At 39.5% G+C, this 20,697-nt stretch overlaps 2 pseudogenes; both read left to right on the top strand.

Annotated features, from left to right (window-relative positions):
* Window positions 1-10,300: 10,300 nt before the first annotated feature.
* Window positions 10,301-10,699, top strand: LOC109386612 (small ubiquitin-related modifier 2-like; annotated as a pseudogene).
* Window positions 10,700-10,788: 89 nt separating this feature from the next.
* On the top strand, window positions 10,789-14,288 carry LOC109386611 (60S ribosomal protein L10a pseudogene; annotated as a pseudogene).
* Window positions 14,289-20,697: the final 6,409 nt, after the last annotated feature.

Here is a 20,697-nt window from a genome sequence, read left to right as displayed (position 1 = left end):
TCTGGCGTCCCAAGCCAGTTCTTAACTATCGCGCCACTTGTCCGGCGCTAGAACAGTCTTTTAATCATTATTCTCCCTCTTTCCTGAGGAGGTTCTAACTTGACAGGAATAACATGATGAGGACCACAAACACCTTTTCCTGTACTGTTCTCAAGCTGTGAGGAGAGAGCTGCTGGGGGAGCTTTCTGAGAGACCAAGAGGTTGTGGTCCCAGTTCCGGGCATTCCAGTTAAGACAGGCCTGCCTTAACTAACTGTAGATTTGATTTGCTTAGTGCTCTGAAGACAGCCTGCTGTCAGGTTGTTCAAGTCCCTTGAAGCCCTGTCTCTCATTCTTGCTGGTACTTCTGCCTCCTCCACAGGCTGGACTGAGTCATGGAAAAGAATACCTCTCCTAAAGATACACTCAAAATAAAATCCATTTCCATTTTTTTCATTCAGTGCTCCCAAACCACTCTTTGAATGAGAGGGAAGCCTATTTGCTTCTTGGTTCAAAAAGAATGGGGTTCCTTATGGCATTTAATTGAGGGCCTCGTGGGCTACATAGGTGCTTCTACAGGCCTGGAATTTGTCAGTAGGTTCTGGTGTTAGAACACTATCTCAGCGGTTCTCCCCAAATCCCTATGATGTGGTGTTCTTTTATCCACATTGTGCAAAGGAGGAACTAAGACTCAAATCGATTAAGTAATTCATGAATTCATCCAGCTGGAAGGAAAAACAAGACAAGGCAATGCTGATCTCCATGCTCAGACAAGGTGTCCTGCCTGTCAGCATGTTCTTTTTACCATGGTACTCGGGTTTCTGTTTTATCCAAATTCAGCCATTAAAGCCATAATATCCTAATACACCAGAATAACCTGGGAGTCTGTACCCAGCATTTTAGGTTGTTGCTATATAGATCCATGACCTACTTTGGAACTGTCAGGCATTTTCTGAAACCTGATGTCAGGTTTGGGTTTACAAAGAACATGACCTATTTCCAAAATATTCCCTGTGAATCTAGGTAGGATAGAAAATTGTAGATCCCTATATCTTCATTAAGTTCTTATTATACTTGCAATGGTCCTCTTCTGTCCTTTCTGTCATTTCTCCATCGTTCACTGGAAAGGTATGTAAGATCACTAGTGAGGGTGAACTGCTGTGAAGGAAGGAGAAGAAAGCCAGTCTTTGAGTGAGGTAAGCCTACCTTCCCCTTGCCTCTTGCTTCTTCATTAACAAGTCAAAATTATGGTGCTGGCCAAGTGGAAATACAAAGCAGGAGAATTCAAAGAAGTCTGCTTTTTGTTTTTCTTTTAACTGGAATTATCTTGACAAAGTCTGGCAAAGCCTATGGAGAGCGGGCTTAAAATGACATCCAGGAAAGGATAGGAAGGGACCACAACCTTTTAAAGAACTCAATAGTTGGCAAGTCTTCAATTTCTAATGCTGAGGGATGATAAATTATTCAAATGAAATAATCCTGGCTTCCACTCACTGTAGTTCAAGAATATTGATTCCAACGTTACTAACACACAGTCTTAATTGTAAAATGATTGTGAAATGGAGGAGTGACTGCCTTTCTGCTTTAGATTTTTTAACCCTTCGTTACCCTGAGATTTTGTTTGCCCTTCTGCAGTTTCCAGAAATTAACTGTTCTTCCAGTCACATCAAACAACAACATAAAGATCCATTATTTACATACATTCCTCCGTTGTGCTCAGGATTTCCGGTAATGAAGGATTGATTCAGAACTCCCTGTCCTCACACAAGACCACTGTTCCATTATCTAACTACACCAGTGGTTTTTTTTTTTAAAAGAGTTTTATTGGGGAATTGGGGGGATGGGAACAGCGCTGGGGAATTGGGGGAAGGGGAACAGACAAGTTGCTGTCGTTTTGTTCTTCAGTCTAGTTGTGGAGGACGTTGCTTCACTGGCCCAAGTTGGCACCATCATTGCGCTCCTCCGGGCGAGGCACATCAGTCGCCGGCTTCTGGATGGCCGCTCACTGCGGCTGCTGGCCGCTCACGCTGGCTGCTGGCTACACACGGTAGCCCATGGCAACCCACTGCCACAGGGGCTGCAGCCTACGCCGTCGCCGGCAACTCACGGGCCGCCCAGCTCCAGGCTGAGCTGTTGTTCAGCATCTTAGCTGTGGAGGGCAGTGTCACTGGCCCTCATATGTGGGATCCGAACCGGGGCCTCTGGCGTCCCAAGCCAGTGCCCAACCATCGCGCCACTCGGCCGGCCCAGTGCTTTTTAAACTCTGATGTGCACAAGAATTACCTAGGGATCTTGTTAAAATGCAGTTTCTGGTTCACAAGGTTTGCTTGACTAGATAGTCTGCCTTTCTAACAAGCTCCCAGGTGATGCCAGTGCTGCTGGTCGTGGATCACTCTTTGGGTAGTAAGACACAAGATGGCTATAAAAACCAGGCTCCACCATCCAGATTCCTCCTCCCCTAGTCTAGCCTGTGTATTATACCAATATTGCATTCCTGTTCAAAAACCCTCCAGACTCTCTCCTGACATTCAAGACCCTGTACAAGTTCATTCTGTTTGCTTTCTAATATTTTTTCCGTTGCTCTCTTGTCATAATTTGCATCTTAGCCCAATGGAACTATTTGCTGCTTCCTAGACCTACTCTCACTTACCTTTATTCTGCTATTTCTTCTACCTAGAATGTTCTTGCCCAACTCCTTCAAAGTCCAGATCAAATACTGCCTCCTCTATGAAGCCCAACACAGTTCTTATATAGCTAGAAGTCATCCTCCTTTATTTGACTTCTGATGTCACTTTGTACTATCTCTGTTTAAAAATTGTGGTAAAATATACTTATCTTAGTCCATTTGGGCTGCTATAACAAATATACAACAGACATTTATTTCTCATAGTTCTGGAGTTTAGAAAGTCCAAGATCAAGAATCAGTAGATCCTGTGTCTATTGAGACTCTCTTCCTGGCTTACAGATGGCTGTCTTGCTGTGGCTTCACATGGTGAAGAGCAGAGAGAAGAGGCAAGCTCCCTTCTGTCTCTTCTTATAAGGGCATTAACTCCATCATGAGGTCCTCACTCTCATGAACTAATCACTTCCAAAAGGCCCCACCTCCAAATACCATCACATTAGAGATTAGGTTTTCAACATATGAATCGGGGGGGGGGGTCTCAAATATTCAGTCCATAGCATATACATAACATCAAATTTATCATCTTAACCATTTTTAACTGTACATTTCAGTGGCATTTTGCACTTCTTGAGATGTTATTTTCTGAGTGCTCTTTCAGGAGATATGTAAGTAATCATATCAACCACTCCCTTAATCCTTGCAGACCCTTTCTCATGAAACTAAGGCATAGAGAGGATGATGGTTGCATAGGGAATATGGCAAATCTCAGATTTAAATTCCATCTGTCTGCTACAGGCTGGTTCCCTACTGCTCTGTCACCCTGCCTGTCTGTCTGGCTCCTTGAAGGTGATTTCAATGCCTCTGAGCTCACATATCTCATCAAAGTGCTTAGAGTGCTGACCACAAAGTTTTCTGTCTCAACACAGCACTTACTGTAAGGGAGTCAGGAAGGATGGTGCCTTTCCCTGTCCTTGCCAAGGGGCTGGCCAGCGTTGGAGTCCCCACTCATCTATTGTGGCCTGTTGTGTGACTTGAGATTAGCAGGATATTGCCAAGGCATACCCAAAAATATGTTCAATTCCTGGGTTGTTATGTACCTCAAATTCCTACCAACAAGTCCTCTGAGCTAGAGTTTTGTTAAAGTGCAAACATTTTAATAATGGGGCAGACATGTGGATCCATTATCTCCTATTAACATTGCAGTCATTTTATATTATGCATTACCCAGCCCAGTGCCAAGCCTGATGGGATGACCTCAGGGCCAATTATTTCAGAATGAGGAGAAAAATTAGATGATGAATAATAATTTAGGATTCCACTAAAAAACCCAAGACCACATGAGGTATTATAGTGAATTGTGGCTTTGTGGAAGTTCTGTAGGGGAAGGGGAAAATGCTGAAAGCAAAACAGATCAAATTTACCTACTTCAGAATTTTCTGGGGACTTGTGTGGTGGGGTGTTAAAAATAAGATATTTGGAATCAGGCAAGACAAGGTTTGTGGCCACCAGCTGTGTGCCCCTCGGAAAACTGCTTGACCTTTCTGGATCTCTATTGTCATTGACCACAAACTTGGAGATTTTAGTATCTTTCCTCCATGGGTCATAAAGATGACCATTGTCTGTCTATCATGTAGGTAAAGTATCTAGCACAGAGATGGCACATGGAGAGGTTTAAAAAATGGTACCTCATTTGCTGCTCAAACACTCTATCAAGAAGTCTGTGGACACTGGAGATGGAAAAAGATAACAGATGTCTCAACTCTGCTTGTGCCATGGTGAGTGGAAGCCTGTGTTTCAATCAACTGTGTCTTTGGCTTCCTCACCAGCTCCAGCAGTTGACATGTGTGGGATAGAAGGCCCTCTTAACATTGGTAGAAATAGTTATGACCTCTCAGTGTAAAATATATTGTTACGATTTGACTTGTTCAGTTTGGTTTCCTCCTATAAACCAGTGGTAACAGGACCACGGAAGATCTCTCCCTCAAGGTTACCTGAAGAATGAGCCTGAAGAATGTACCCAGAGAACCCCAAGATTGTGGCCAGCACTGGAAAATCTAATCACTTTTTTAATCACCTGGGTACAGAACCGAAGAATCTTCCCTGAAGAGCCAGCTGTGACCTTTAAGTAGTGAACACCTGAGGTAAATCAAGAGCAAAGGGAAATTAAAATTGAGAAGACATTTTTTCAGAGACACGTGGTGATGAAGCATCCAGAGAAGAGTGAAGGAGGTGGCTCAGGGTTCATGGTGACCACCTAAATCCCAGATGGTATTTCAGAAGTGATATGGAAAATGTCCTTTCTTGTTCAGGACATCCCAGAAAAAGAGCAACTCAGCCCCAGCCCAAGATTCCAAGCTGTATCCAGGGCCAATCTGGGAAGTAGACTCCAGAAGAGTGGGAGCTGTCCAGTGTCTGATCTCACACTCCAGTGGAGAGGGTGGGGATGGGTAGAAAAAGCCATATTGGGCAGTGGCCTGATACACACAAGGGCAGGGACAGGAAAGGCCTTTCAATTGTGAACCTGAGCCCCACAGTCCAGCAATCCAACCCTAAAGTGAATCCTAAAGCAAACCAAGTTTCAACAGACAATAATCCAGGAACCAGAATTCCAGCCATCCAGAAGCCAAATCACAGGGAGCAGTCAATCTAGGAGTGGAGCCAAGGCCAAAGCCACACTGTGGTCGGAAGTCCAAGGTACTCCCAGCTGACAGGAGCCAAAGAGGAGCAGCACTAATGTAAACTGGGAGTGACTCTGGAACCTGCAAGCAAGCCAGCTGCCCAGCTGCCTATGGCTCATAGTGAATATCCATACTATATACCTTTTAACTTATGCAAGTTAAACCTTTCATGATCTACAGAGTGAGAGAAAACACAATATACTAGTTTCAGTAGCATACCTTCTCACATTCTCTCTTGGCCAGCATGTGCCTTAGAATGAGCAGTGAATGAGAGCAAGAGCTCTGCTCTGTTTCCACGGACAATCTCTGTGTCTGTGGCAGCACAACTAGTGAGCATCTACCATTATGGAAGTGATTTTGCTAGTATAGATTCATATTTTTTTCATTAAAAATGGCCACTAAATGCAGGTCAACCATTGCATCTGATGTTTAACCCCCACCCTGTAAAAAAGAAAGCAGTCAGTTCTAACACAGGAGAGGAAACCAGCTGTGATTAAGTCATTGAGAGACATCACAATGTAATTTGGGGGTAATACAAGGATTTGTAAGGCTAATTTTGATTATGTGCAAGTTTTACCATATACACTGACCAGACAATCTCAATCCTGGGTAAGTCCACTCTACATTTGGTTCCTATGAATGTGGGGAGTGGTTCATAGACCCCAAAGGTTACATGGACCCCAAAGTTTACATTAAAGGGACACTTAAATCTACTAGAGTTACATGGAATCTAAAGGGTTTTTGGGGACCAAAATCTACCAAAGTCAAAAAAGAATGGGTACTACTATTCAGTGGGAAAAGAACAGTCTCTTCAACAAATGGTGTCAGAAAAACTAGTTATTCACATGCAAAAAAAATGAAGTTGGACCCTTACTTACTGGCACCACATGTAAAAAACAACTCAAAATTAACCAAAGACCTAAACATAAGACTTAAAAGTATTAGATTTTAGAAGAAACCATAGGGGAAATTTTCATTATATTGGATTTACCAATGACTTTTTGGACATGACACCAAAAGCTCAGGCAACAAAAAAAATAATAGATAAATTGGACTTCATCAAAATTTAAAACTTGTGTATTAAAGGATACTATCAGCAGAGAGAAAGGCAGCTCACAGAATGGGAGAAACTATTTGAAAATCACGTATCTGTTAGAGGATTAATATCCAGAACACATAAAGATCTTCTATAACTCAAAAATGAAAAAATCAAACAATGCAATTAAAAAGAAAATGGGCAAAGGACTTGAATAGACATTCCTCCAAAGAAAATATACAGATGGTCAATAACCACATCAAAAGATGCTCAACATGAGGAGTCACTAGGGAAATGCATTTCAAAACCACAATCAGATACCAGTTCATACTCATCAGGATGGCTATCATAAAAAATAAAAACCATCACCACCACCAACAACAAAACCCCTAGAAAATAACAAGTGTTGGCAAGAATGTGGAGAAATTGAAATTACTGGTGGGAATGCAGCCACTGTGAAAAACAGTATAGCAGGTCCTCGAAAAATTAAATATAAAATTATTTTATGATCCCGCAATTCTACCTCTGGGTATATGAGTATACCCAACAAAACTGAAAACAGGGATTCAAAAAGATATTTGTACATTCATGTTCATAGCAGCCAAAAGGTGGAAACACCCTAAATGTCCATTGACAGAAGACTGGGTAAACAAATGTGGTGTAAACATACAATGGAATATTACTATTATTATGTAAACATACAAGGAAGGGAATTCTGACACATGCTACAACATGGGTGAACCTTGAAGACATTATGGTAAGTGAAATAGGCCAGTCACAAAAGGACAAATATTGTATGACTCCACTTATAGGAGGTACTTAGAGTAGTCAAATTCATAGAGGCAGAAAGTATAATGGTGGTTGTCAGGAACTGGGGGGAATGGGGAATGGAGAGTTATTATTTAATGATACAGAGTTTCTATTTGGGGAGATGAAAAAGTTGTAGAGGTGGATGGGGGTGATGGTTGCACAGTAATGTGAATGTACTTAAAGCCATTGAACTTTAAACTTAAAAATGGTTAAAACAGTAAATTTTATGTTATGTATATTTTATCTCAATAATAATAGTAATAATACTAATAATAGAATGGCTACTATGTAACCAATAGCTACCTCCCCCTCCCAGGAAATCTTTGATCTCTAAATTCCCCTGGGCCAGTTGATAAGGCTGTTGCTGCAATGGTCTTTGCCCAATGAAGACTGATGCAGACACTCCACAGGGCTGACTCTGGAGGTGACAGGCAAGCCCTCATCCAGAAGCAGTGGGGAAGCCAAAGGCCACAGAGAGAAGGCAAGACTGACCTGTAAGCCTTTACTCCTGACCCTGAATTCCCCAGCGATGAGCTGCTCAACCAAAAATTTGCTCTTGCAATGGTCCCATTCCTCCCAACCTTGTTCGCCTAAACCCCTCAGGTGCTTTTCCAAGTATGCTGCCTCAGACCATCACTGATGTCAAATTGTCAGCCTCAGAGTCTGTCCAGCTTTTTTTCCCTTCAAATTTTGATGTCTCTGCTCCTGATTAAAGTCTCACGTTGAAAGGATTCTAGTGCAGCCTGGACCACATCTTGGGAAGCAGTCAGTAGGTACTCTTGTCTTGGCACCCATTTCATTAGTCACTCAGAGAGGGGCTGGGCTGTATTCTGGCCAGCGATTGATGGTGCTAATGTCTTCTGGTCCATTAGGGACAGAAGGGTCCCAATCTGTGCAAGGCAGCAGCAAAGTGCTTATTAGCACCACCAGGCAAAGATTCTGGGGATGTTCTTGGGAGTTTCCCAAGCACTCAGGAAGGGAACAGTGGAAAGAAAAGCCTTGTCTCTGGGCCCTCTGACCACTCAGTCCTGTGCCAGATTCCTCATCCTTCCTAGTCCCAAGAAGACAAGTCCTGACAGAGATTTGCCCCCCGGAAGCGGCTTTCTTGCCTGTATATTTTGTAGAACTGTCTAAACAGTGGTCCTTCTGCAAGACTGCAGGCCACTCCTGTGAATTATCTTCACAGAACCCTTTAAGCAGACCATTTCAAAGACCAGGACCCCAGAGGCAGCACCTGGGCAGGTACAGCCTCTGCTGTGCTGCATGCGGGGTCATCCCAGTGTGGTCCAGGAGGGCGGCTCTTGGGCATCCTAATCAGGATGACTTATTCTGGAAAATAAGCTCGATGGTTAGCAAAAATGACTGTTTTCTCCTTGTTAATGAGCACCATAGGAAAATAATGACCCTTGGACCTACTCAGTGCATCGTTCTAGTAGTGAAGCTCAAATACCACACACAATTATGTCAGTTTTACTCCAGAGCACCTCATTTCCAGGCAGCAAGATCCTACCTACCAAGATGTATTCACTTAAGCCCATCTTTTAGCAGCTGTTATTTATGCAAATCTTCACTCTAGTGGTATCAAAATCCAAGATCCCCAGAGCAAATGTGGGCAATGGCTGGAATTTCCTATCCTCTAGGCAGAAACTTTTGGGAACAATGACAAAGTAGAATGGGAAAAAAGCCAGATTTGTTTGTATCTTAAAATCAACAGCTGAATGATGCCCTGACTTCCCATTTTGATATGCTACAAGGTTCAAATCATGCCGGCACATGCTCCCTCTGTGAGGTATAATAATGGGTTTTAAGTGGTTCCATTGTAGCCCCACTGAGTAACTTGGGGCTGAGTGAAGGCATGCCCCCAAAAAAGACACTCCTCTTCTCTGTCAAAAATGAAGCATAGCAAAGCTTTTTCCTCATGGCAAGTCCCATCGTTGGATCTATTGCTAAAAGGGAAATAAGCCCTTCTCCTGTTTGTTCTTTTAATAGCCTCATCTCTAATATAAGAGACATTCCCACCTCCAGAAACTCAGCATTAAAATGACATAATTGAAATTTGCCTTAAATAGTGCACATTTTTTTCCCAAATGGTCATGATTATGAGCAGAGTAATATAACAACAACCACCACCCCTACCAATGGAACTAAAAATATTTTAAGTAGCTTCCCCACGATTCCATCTCAGGATCTCTTACCCCTCCTAATTGAAATGGAAAGCACAAATTTTTTAAGACTTTGAACTCTATGATTCCGACATAACAGGATTCACACCCCAGCTCTAGAAATTACTATGGGGTGCGGTAGTTATAAAACATGTAATCTAAATTTCAGCACACCTCCCCTCAAGAGTTGAGGTCTATGTTCTCCACTCTTGAATATGTGACTGCTTAACCAATAAAATACAATAGAAGTAATGGCACTGGTTTCTAGACCCAGGCCCTAAGAAACTAGCAGCTTCTACTTCGTGTCTCTTGGGATGCTCCCCCTTCTTGGGAACCAGTCACCATGCTGTGAGGAAACTCAACAGTCTATGGAAAATCTCATGAAGAGAGGAGCTCATGAAGACAAGACCATCTTGATGTCTGCAAAGAACTCAGTTGGAATTTTGATGGGAATTGCTTTGAAAGACTCTGTGAATCACTTTGGGAATTGTTGCCATCTTGATAATACTAAGTCTTCTGATCCTTGAACTTGAGATATCTTTCCATTAATTCTCTTCCTTAATTTCTTTCAACAACATTGTAGTTTTTAGAGTATAAGCTCTGCACTTCTTTTGTTAAATTCATTCTCAAGTATTTTAGTGTTTTTGATGGTACTGTAAATGAGCAGTTCTTGCTGTTTTGGCTGTGTTGAGAAGTCCTTCCTTGCTAAGAGCTTGAGCATACACAGGTATTTCAGTTACCTGGGCATCTCAGACTTCTTTGGTTAAGTTGTAGCTATTTCACAATTAGTTGAGTGGAAATAAACTCCATAATAAAGATCTTTCCCTGCCTGATCTAATAGGTTCTAATAAATTAAATTTATACTTTCAAGGAACTTATTTTTTGTTTTAGAAAATGGTTTCTGACCACTGCTGCTTCCTTCTTCTGCTATTCCTGGTGCTGCTATATGCTAGTTTGTTGCCAACCTGGTACCTTCTTTGTGAAGTGGTAGCTGAGAGACTCCAGGGCTTGGTATGGCCTAAAAAAAGCTCACTGAAGGATTCAATACTGAGAACCATGATCATGTTAATTTGAAGATGATGGGGAAGGGTGATTCTATGAAACAGTTTAAGATTAAGAGGCATACACTACTTAGCAAACTAATGAAAGTCTTTTGTGAATGACAGGGTTTGTCAATGAGGCAAATGAGATTCTGCCAATCGATTGACAGGCAGCCACTCATGACAGACACACCTGCACAGTTGGAAATATAGGATCAAGGCACAATTAATGTATTCCAGCAGCAGACAAAACGTCTACAAAAAGGGAACCTGCTACTATACTTTAAAACTCTATTACTCCAGACTAAGAAGACATTCTCAATTAGAAAAACCCCAATTTGGTTCCACCACATCCTGACTACTACAGTATAGTTTTCTCTATTTTTTCATTTTCCCATTCCTTTGTTGTATATAATGTAATTGGTTTATGTGCACAAGCATATTGATTTTCTTTTTACTAAATGACCAATGGTATGTTTTTATCAATATCAAATGGAGACGGAATGGGGGACAATACTGCTTCTGTGAAAATAACCACTTTCTCCATTAGTGGCATGCTCATTTAGCTCTTATCTTCTTTATTCCAGTAAGTTATTTTGCTTTCCCTGTTTAACAAGAAAAAAAATGATATAATTTTTTTTGCATACCTTGTTTGATTGGAGAATTTTAATATTTTTCATTTATTAGTATAAAACCAAGGACAATTTAATAACTTTTTTGTATGTTTCTGTTATATGCAGGGCAATCTGTCTTTAAGTAGGCGTAAACTACTCTAAAAGAAATGAATCCTAGATAGTTTTCCCTTCAAGTCAAGCATCTTGTTGCTTATAAACTTCTTGTTTAAAAAACCAGAAAATTCTTGTTTTACTTCTGTTTCTCAGCTCAAGTGCAATTAACAGGAAAATAAAATGTGGCTTACTATGCTTCCCTCAGATATATGTTAAATAACCTAATTTTTAAAATAAATAAGGCAGAAATCTTTTTCCAGATGCTTTTCTGGGGAAGAATTCTATTTTATTTCTGTATGTCCTTTTAGCAACAAGATTTTCAGTTGCAGTATATGTGAATTTTATGTTTTTTCTTTGTTGGGAAGAATGAAAAATAACATGAAATTGTAGTTCAGAAATAGAAGAAAGAAATGATATAAAAGAAGAGCAGTAGGAATTCTCTCAAGAAGCCTTGAGAGGAATGAAGGGAGCTGAGGGAAAGGCCTCTACCTGGAACAGCTCCTAGGTGGTGAGGAGGTGGCCCTCTCAGAAGCACTGGCACCCAGCCTGGATACTGCTGCAGTCATCAAAACCAGAATGGAGTCAAAGTGGTTTTCTTTGTAATGAAAATTGCAAATACACAAAATAAAAAAGAATAAGTATTTGTTATAATGAACAAAATATAATGAACTTCCAGGTGCCCATCACCCCAGATTCAAGTCATCAACTCATTGCAAAACTTTTGTTTTCTATAAACCTACTAATTCCCCACCTCCAACCCAGATTATTTGGAAGCAAATCCAAGACATTGCATTATTTCACCCCCAAACCTTTCATTATGTGTCCATATGCATGTACATATCTATTATCATACTTTTAAAAATTAACAATAATTCTTTAACATAAAATATTCAACCAAGGTTCAAATATCCTCATTATCTCAATTTTTTCTTTAAAGTTTGTTTGAAGCAGAAGTCACATAAGGACGATATGTTGAAATTAGTAGATGTTTCTCTTAAAGTCTTTTAATCCATCTTTCAATGAAGATCCAGGCACAGGGGAAAATACTATTTAGCATGTGACTAGCCTGCAACAAACCAAAATAAATGTTATCATTGTCCTGTGGAAATACTTAAACACTTTTACAACTAAATGAAAATAACAGTGAGTATAAATTTCACACAGCGTAGACTCAGAAGTGTAAAAATGTAACTTCATTTTACTATAATTTTTAACTTGAGCTCCCTTTCTATCTCCTTTTGAAAACTCAATCTAGCCTCAGATAAATTTAATTAGGTTCAGTGAGTCCTCAATTTTAGTCACATTCAGGACACTCCTCCCCCCCACTTTCTCCTAGAAGCTGATGTTATAGATCCACTTAAATGCTGTTTTGTGTCAGTGGGGAGGGATCTTATCCTGAAACCCTCCTATTTCATTGTTTCCCCCCCTCTATTAATTTTCTATTGCTGCATACATAATAAGCTGCCACAAACTTAACAGCTTAAAGCAATACTCGCTTATCAGCTCATAGTTCTTTAGGGCAGAAGTCCTGCATAGCATGACTGGGTCCCCTGTTTAGGGTATCACAAGGCTGAAATCAAGATGTCAATCAGGCTGAGTTCTTGTCTGGAGGCTCTGGGGGAAAAGTCACTTCCAAGCTCATTCTAGTTGTTCGCAGAATTCAATTCCTTTTGATTGTGGGACAGAGGTTCCTGGTTTCCTTGCTGGCTGTCAGCTAGCAGATGTTCTTAGAATCTATGTTACTCATATCCTTGTCACATGGCCCCCTCCATATTCAAGTCAGCAAGGGTGCATTAAATCCTTTATATGCTTTAAATTTCTGACTTGCCATTCTGTAAACAGGTAGAGAAAACTTTCTGCTCTTAAAGGTTTCATGTGATCATGTGATCCCACCCCCTATTGTCCCCAGATAATCTCCCTATCTTGACACTAACTGATGTGGAAACTTAATTATATCTGCACAATGCCATCACAGGAGTTCCTAGATGGGTCTTTGATTGAATAACTAGGAGAAGGTATATGGACACCAGGGGCTAAGATCAGTGTTAGCAGGGTTAGTTTCTTCTGAACCTCTCTCCTTGGCTTGTAAATCTCCCGCTGTCTTCACATGCCTTTCCTCTGTGTCTTAATTGTCTCTTATTATAAGGACACCATTCACTTTGGATTAGCACCACCATGTGACCTCATTTTACCTCTAAAAGCGCTATCTCCAAACACTCTCACATTTTGAGGTATGTGAGATTAGAGTTTCAACATACAGATTAAGGAGTGGACATAATTCAGCCCATAACAGGGTAAAAAATGAAGATATCTATAGAGGTAGATATATGTCTGTATATGCATAAAATATCTATGGAATATACAAAAGAAACCACCAACACTATTTGCCTCCAAAGTGGTGACCTGAATGGCTGGAGGATGGTGACAAAAAAGGAAAGTTTCATTATATACCCTCTAAAACCATTTAAATTTTTGTATCATTACTGATGTTATATATCAAAAGAATACGCAAATTCAAAAAGTTTAAATCAAGAAGTTGAACTGGGCTCTTTTCTGTTTTTCTTGCGGTGCGAGGCAACTTGAGAAGCAAAGTCTTCTGTGACACCCTCTGCCAGGAGGTGCAGGAACTCCTGCAGAGAAACCAGCATAAGCGCTGGAAGTTTTTGGAGATGGTGGAGCTGCAGATCAGCTTGAAGAACTATGACCCTCAGAAGGACAAATGCTTCTCAGGCACCGGCAGGCTTAAATCCTCTTTCTGCCCCAAGTTCTCCATATGTGTTCTGGGGGACCAGCAGCACTGTTGCAAGGCCAAGGCTGTGGATATTTCCCACGTGGACATTGAGGCCCTGAAGAAACTCAACAAGAATAAGAAACTGGTCAAAAAGCTGGTCAAGAAGTATGATACCTTTTTTGCTTCAGACTTTGTGATCAAGCAGATCCCACAAATCCTGGACCCAGGCCTGAATAAGCCTGGCAAGTCCCCTTCCTTGCTGACCTACAATGAGAACATGGTGGCCAAAGTCAATGAAGTGAAATCCACCACCAAGTTCCAGATGAAGAATGTGCTGTGTCTGGCAGTGGCTGTTGGCCACATGAAAATGACAGATGATGAGCTTGTGTACAACATCCTCTTAGCTGTCAATTTCCTGGTGTCATTGCTCAAAAAGAACTGTCAGAACATCCGGGCTTTATATATCAAGAGCACCATGGGAAAGACCCAGCACCTGTACTAAGGCACAGCTTAGTAAATCACAGTGCTATCATTAAAAAGAAAAAAAAAGAAGTTGAATCGGCATCTAGTACCTAAGACCATATCCGGCATTTAATGAGAAGACTGTTTCTCTGTCAATGAAGTAACTAGTCCTTACATTCTTCAAGGATAACTGCCTGCCTGGCACTTGTGTAATGACAGTAAAGCTACTGGAAACCAATGTTGTCACAAGATGAATGTTTCTTATTTCAATAATAAGCATCTGGACATTTATCTATTCTCAGAGTACAATTTTCTGTGGCAACAGCATTAACTAACTTTAATGCTTAGGATAATGTATTTGTACCAGACAACTATTTTATAAATAGTAGGGTATACAGCATAATGATGTATGTTCACTTAGGCTAAGATATGTGTAATTGAACAACAGTTTTTTTTTAACAACAGTTTTATAAGTTAGTTATAGCTGAAATATTCTGTCCTATATTATGATAAGATGGGAAAATAAAGCTGTGCCTTAATAAATCTCAGTGTTAACAATAAATTTCCAAACATCTCTTGAAAAGTTGAAAAGATGTAGACTATAGACAATAGACTGGCAATACTACACCCCAGGATATTTTGAGGGATGATAATAATAGCAACTAGTAAGATGGTACAAGTTTTCAGTGCTGTATATTTGTGAAGCACTTTTACATATAGCTCATTTATCTCTTGCAACTATTCTTCCAAGTATAAAACTTAACTCATACTTTATAGATGAAAAATGTGAGTCAGTGTAGCAGAAAAATGGCAAGCATCAATTCTGAGTCTTATGGCAATTCAAAGGCTGTTTGTTTGGTATTTATATCAAGAAATATTGCCAATTTACAGAAATTAGTTCAACTTCAAATTGGTCAGTGGGTCTGCCCAAGTACAAAGAAAGTGGGACTCAGGGACCAAACATGAAGTAAAAAAGCACACAAGAGAAGACAAAATCTCCTAGATACTACATAGTCATTTATTTGCTGAGTGATTATTAGTGATAATTGCAGTATGCAAGGCATTTTCACATAACTCAGCTTATTTTATCCTTTCCATGGGAAATATGGAAAACAATTCTTATCACAAATCCTCAAAGAGGCATTATACTAATAATATAATGTCTTTAATAATATAAACCCTGTCTTACTTTCTACCTATGCTACTGAATCCATCAATACATACTCACAGATGACCCTAAAACCCTACACAACACAAAACCTATGTACATGACAGAATCCAAAGACAGTAGTACTTGAACATGAAAAGGTTCTTCTTTCTCCCAAGAATTAAATATTCAGCAATCTGCATTGCAGAGTGTTACAAGTCAGACACAGTCTCTCTCCAAGGTCCTGAGGACCTGACAGGGTTCCAGCCCATCTCTCAGCACAGCATAATGGACTGGCTTGCATATTGAGAATATTCACTCTGTAGCTTTTGTTACCAATGTAAAGATATAATTGTAACAGCAGAAATTCACTTGAGTTGCCTCTGGACTAGCCAGAGGTGAGGACCTTGCTCAGGAAATAATATAAACTAACCAAAGCAACTTTACTTCTAGGCTTAGCCTAGATACAAGCTCTGAAAGTTAGTGGTTTCAATCTTTTGTTTTCTAAGAAATCCTGTGTAACCTCCAAATTTCTGAGAGCCAGAAAAAGGGCCTTTAGAGCACATCTATTTGGATTCTTTTATTTTCCATACTAGAAGTTCATGATCAATACCCAGACATCATGTCACTTTTCAGAATACCAGGAAAATGAAGTTTTAAAAACATTATGTGTGTGTGTTTGCTGTGCCTCATTTTGCCTGTCAAAGACAAGCATTGTGGTAACTTATTTTGGAAATGACATTGATGAACTTATTTGTTGACAAAAGTATCTGAAGAATTTAATAACATTTATTCATTCAAGTATTTAACATATATTATTTACAAACTATGGGAATCACTACATGGTAAGGCAGGAAGATGATAGGGAAAGCTCTACCTCCCAACTCAGTCAGACTTAAGTTTGAATCCTGACTCTGTCACAGACTACCTGTGTGATCTTGAGCAAATTACATCATCTTCCTGTGACTCAGTTTTCTTATCAGTAAAATGGTGTTATAATGTAACCTGCTCCAATAGATTGTTATAATACTCAATAAGATTATGCATATAAAGCTCTAGCCAAATAGTCTGCCCTGTTTCTATATGTGGATGTATATATATGTGTGTTGTGTGTGTGTGTGTGTGTGTACACTAATAACTATGGTCAACCTCAGGCAGTTGAATGGACCAGGAATAAGTATCTTTTGACACATTTGATCCTTATCTTGTACAATTCACTTGATTTCTACATCTGTGAAAGATTTCTTGCAAAGTTATTCTGAGTTTGAAATAGGATAATACACATGAGAGTTCCCTGTAAACTATAATGTGTAAGGTAAATGTAGAAGACTATTAAAATATTACTCAGAAGGGATTCAGGACCCATTATCTATCCATAATTCCTCTTTCAAATGTTCATCAGTCAGGAGGGTTCCTATAGTGAGGACATTAGTGAAGCATATTAAGGACCTCAGAATGAGCCCATCTTTTCTCATCTGTATGTCCATTGCACCCATTAATGTCACTAAATAGACAGAGATTAGAACTACATGAATACAAGCAACCTTCTGATAGAGGGGCATAGATCCTTGCCTATGTGTCTCAATTGTAGCAAATAAAGATTATTTTCTATTTAAGAAAGAGAACTTCAATTCCACTTCTAGGTGTCTACTCTAAAAAAAACTCTCACATGCACACAGAGATATATAAGAGAATGTCCATTCTAGCTTTCTTTGAAATAATGAAAAAGTAAAAATCTAACCTTCCCTCAGGAGGACAACAAATTAATAAATAGGTTTATTCATACAATATATTCAGTAGTTGATATGAATGAACTGGATCAGGCATCAGGTAAACTATGGCATGTGAGCCAAATGTTGGCCCCCCTTCTGTTTTTGTAAATAAAGTTTTATTGGAACACATCCACATCCATGTGTTTACATGCTCTCTGTGGCTACTTTTACACTACAATGAGTAGTTGTGACAGATTGTATGGTCAGCAAAGCCAAAAATTTTTACCATCTGATACTTTACAGAAAAAGTTTGCTGACTCCTGAACTAGATCAACACCTATGAACATTAATAAATTGCAAAAACATAATGTTGAGTGAAAAAAAGTGAAAATGATACACATAGCAGACTTTATTTATTTATTTATTTTTTTTTTGTTACATATACTTTTTTTATTAACTTTATTGAAATGATATTGGTTAGTAAAATTACATAGACTTCAAGTGTACAATTCTATAGCAGACTTTATTTATATAACACATTTAAACACACTAAACAATAGTCTAGTGAATGTACAAAAACATAGAAATGATCAAAAACATATAGCACAACTTTCAGGTATTGATCCATTTGGGGAAGATGGAAAGGTGAAATGTTTGAGAAAGAGGTATTTATGAGCTACACCTCTAATCTTTTATTCCTTTTTTTAAAAGAGAGATCTGAAGCAAATATGACAAACTACTGGTATCAGTTTAATATTATCAGTAAATACCTAAATGTATTATACTTTTTCCTGCATCTTCATATGTTTGAAATAGTTTCACAATTTAAAAAATAATAAATAAAAAGTGAAAACAAAGAAAAAATGTGCATAAGAGTTTGTTTTCCAGTCATGTCTTGTTAAGGAGACATAGACAGTGTAGAGGCCTGACCACCGCACTGTATTTCTGAAGCTGATGTTGAATTATATTATATGTCAACTACAATTATGTATACATATAGTCACGTGGTGTGGAGTAGAGTGTGGGAATGGAGTCAATGGAATTGTAACAGATAAGTGTGACATTGGGGGTGGGTGGGCAGTGGATGGGGAGAGGGGGGTTGTTATTTTGTGAGGGGTGAAAAGGATAACTATTGCTTTGTTCTGTACACATGAAACTAATAATAAAAAAATAAAAATAAAAAAAACAGTTTGTCTCCCAGGAAATATATCACAGTATTATTTGTAAAGGAAAAAAAATAAACAAACTAAATGTCTGGCAAAAGGGGATTGGTTAAATTAGTTATAGAAGATTCATATGAATGCAATCATTAAAATGCTTCTGTAAACAACCTAAATTCCATTAAAAGTAGGACAGATAATTAAATGGTGGTTTATTCATACAGAATACACTGATATAGCAATAAAGAGAATGAACTATAGTTTCAAGCAACAATATGGGTCAATCTAATAGACTTTTTTTAATTATTATTTTTTTTATTGTGAAATACACATTTTTAAAAATTAGTTTCAGATGTACAACACAGTGCAATAGTTATACTTATTACCCCTCGAAGTGACAACCCCCTCCCCAATCTGTCACCCCACTTCCCCCCCAATATCATACATATTTATTACAATTCCTTGACTCCACTCCCACACTATACTCCATGTCCCATGACATATATATATATATATATATTCTCTTATAGTTGACATACAATATTATACAACATCAGCTTCAGGTGTACAGTACAGTGATCAAGCCTCCACCCCATCCATGATGCCGTCTCCCTAGCAAGACATGTGACCATCTGACACCCTACAAAAGATTTACAACATTATTAATTATATTCCTCGAACTGTCTTTCATATCCCTGTGGCAATATTGTAGTTAACTATTTATGCTATCTAATCCCTTTCCCTTATCCCTCATCCCCACCCCTCCCAACTAGCAACCATCAGCTGTTCCTCTGTATCTCTGAGACCATTTCTGTTTACTTTGCTCGTTCATTCAGTTTTTTAGATTCCACATATAAGTGAAATCATATGATATTTTATTTGTCTTTCTCCAACTGACTTATTTCATTTAACAAAATAGTCTCTAGGTCCATCCATATCGTTGCAAATGGTACTTTTTCATTCTTCTTTATAGCAGAGTAATACTCCATTGTATAAATGTACCACAGTTTTTTAATCCAGTCGTCTACCGATGGGCATTTCGGTTGTTTCCAAGTCTTTTTTTTTTTTAAGATTTTTATTGGGGAACTGGGGGGATGGGAACACTGCTGGGGAATTGGGGGAAGGGGAACAGAGAAGTTGCTGTCGTTTTGTTCTTTAGTCTAGTTGTGGAGGACGTTGCTTCACTGGCGCAAGTTGGCACCATCATTGCGCTCTTCCCGGGTGAGGCAGATCAGTCGCCGGGTTCTGGACGGCCGCTCACTGCGGCTGCTGGCCACACACGCTGGCTGCTGGCTACATACGGTAGCCCATGGCAACCCACTGCCACAGGGGCTGCAGCCTATGCCGTCACCGGCGACTCATGGCAGCCCAGCTCCAGGTTGAGCTGTTGTTCAGCATCTTAGCTGTGGAGGGCAGTGTCACTGGCCCTCATATGTGGGATCCGAACCGGGGCCCTCTGGCGTCCCAAGCCAGTTCTTAACCGTCGAGCCACTCGGCCGGCCCTCCAAGTCTTGGCTATTGTGAATAGCGCTGCAATAAACATAAGGGTGCATATATTATTTTGAATTAGTGTCTTGGGTTTCTCTGGATAGACACCCAAGAGTGGAATTGCTGGGTTATACGGTAGTTCCATTTCCAGTTTTTTAGATACCTCCATACTGATTTCCATAATGGCTGCACCATCTGCAGTCCCACCAACAGTGCACCAGGGTTCCCTTTTCTCCACAGCCTCGCCAGCACTTGTTGTTTGGTGATTTATTTATGATAGCCATTCTGACCGGAGTGAAGTGGTATCTCATTGTGGTTTTTATTTGCATTCCTCTAATGATTAGTAGGTTGAACATTTTTTCACATGCCTCTTGGCCATCTGTATGTCCTCTTTAGAGAAATGCCTCTGCATATCCTCTGCCCAATTTTTAATTGGGTTGTTTGTTTTTTTGGTGTTGAGTTGAATGAGTGTTTTATAAATTTGGATATTAACCCCTTATCAGATATATCATTGGCAAATATCTTCTCCCATTCAGTAAGCTGCGTTCTTGTTTTATTGATGATTTTTTTATTTGCTGTGAAAAAACTTTTAAGTTTGATGTAATCCCATATGTTGATTTTTTTCTTTTATTTCCCTTGCCCGAGGGGATATCTCAGTAAAAATATTACTGAGGGTAATATCCGCAAATTACAATGTTTTCTTCTAGGAGTTTTATGGTTTCAGGTCTTACATTTACGTCTTTAATCCATTTTGAATTTGTTCTTGTATGTGGTATAAGTAGTGGTCCATTTTCATTTTTTTTGCACCTGTCAGTCCAATTTTCCCAGCACCTTTATTAAATACCATATTTGCCGGCGTATAAGACGACTGGGCGTATAAGACGACCCCCTAACATTTCCACTCAAAATACAGAGTTTGTTATATACTCGCCGTATAAGACT

The sequence above is a fragment of the Hipposideros armiger genome, unplaced genomic scaffold (genome assembly GCF_001890085.2).
Source record: "Hipposideros armiger isolate ML-2016 unplaced genomic scaffold, ASM189008v1 scaffold_136, whole genome shotgun sequence".
Classification (NCBI taxonomy): Eukaryota; Metazoa; Chordata; class Mammalia; order Chiroptera; family Hipposideridae; genus Hipposideros; species Hipposideros armiger.
This window is presented reverse-complemented; position numbering and strand designations above follow the sequence as displayed.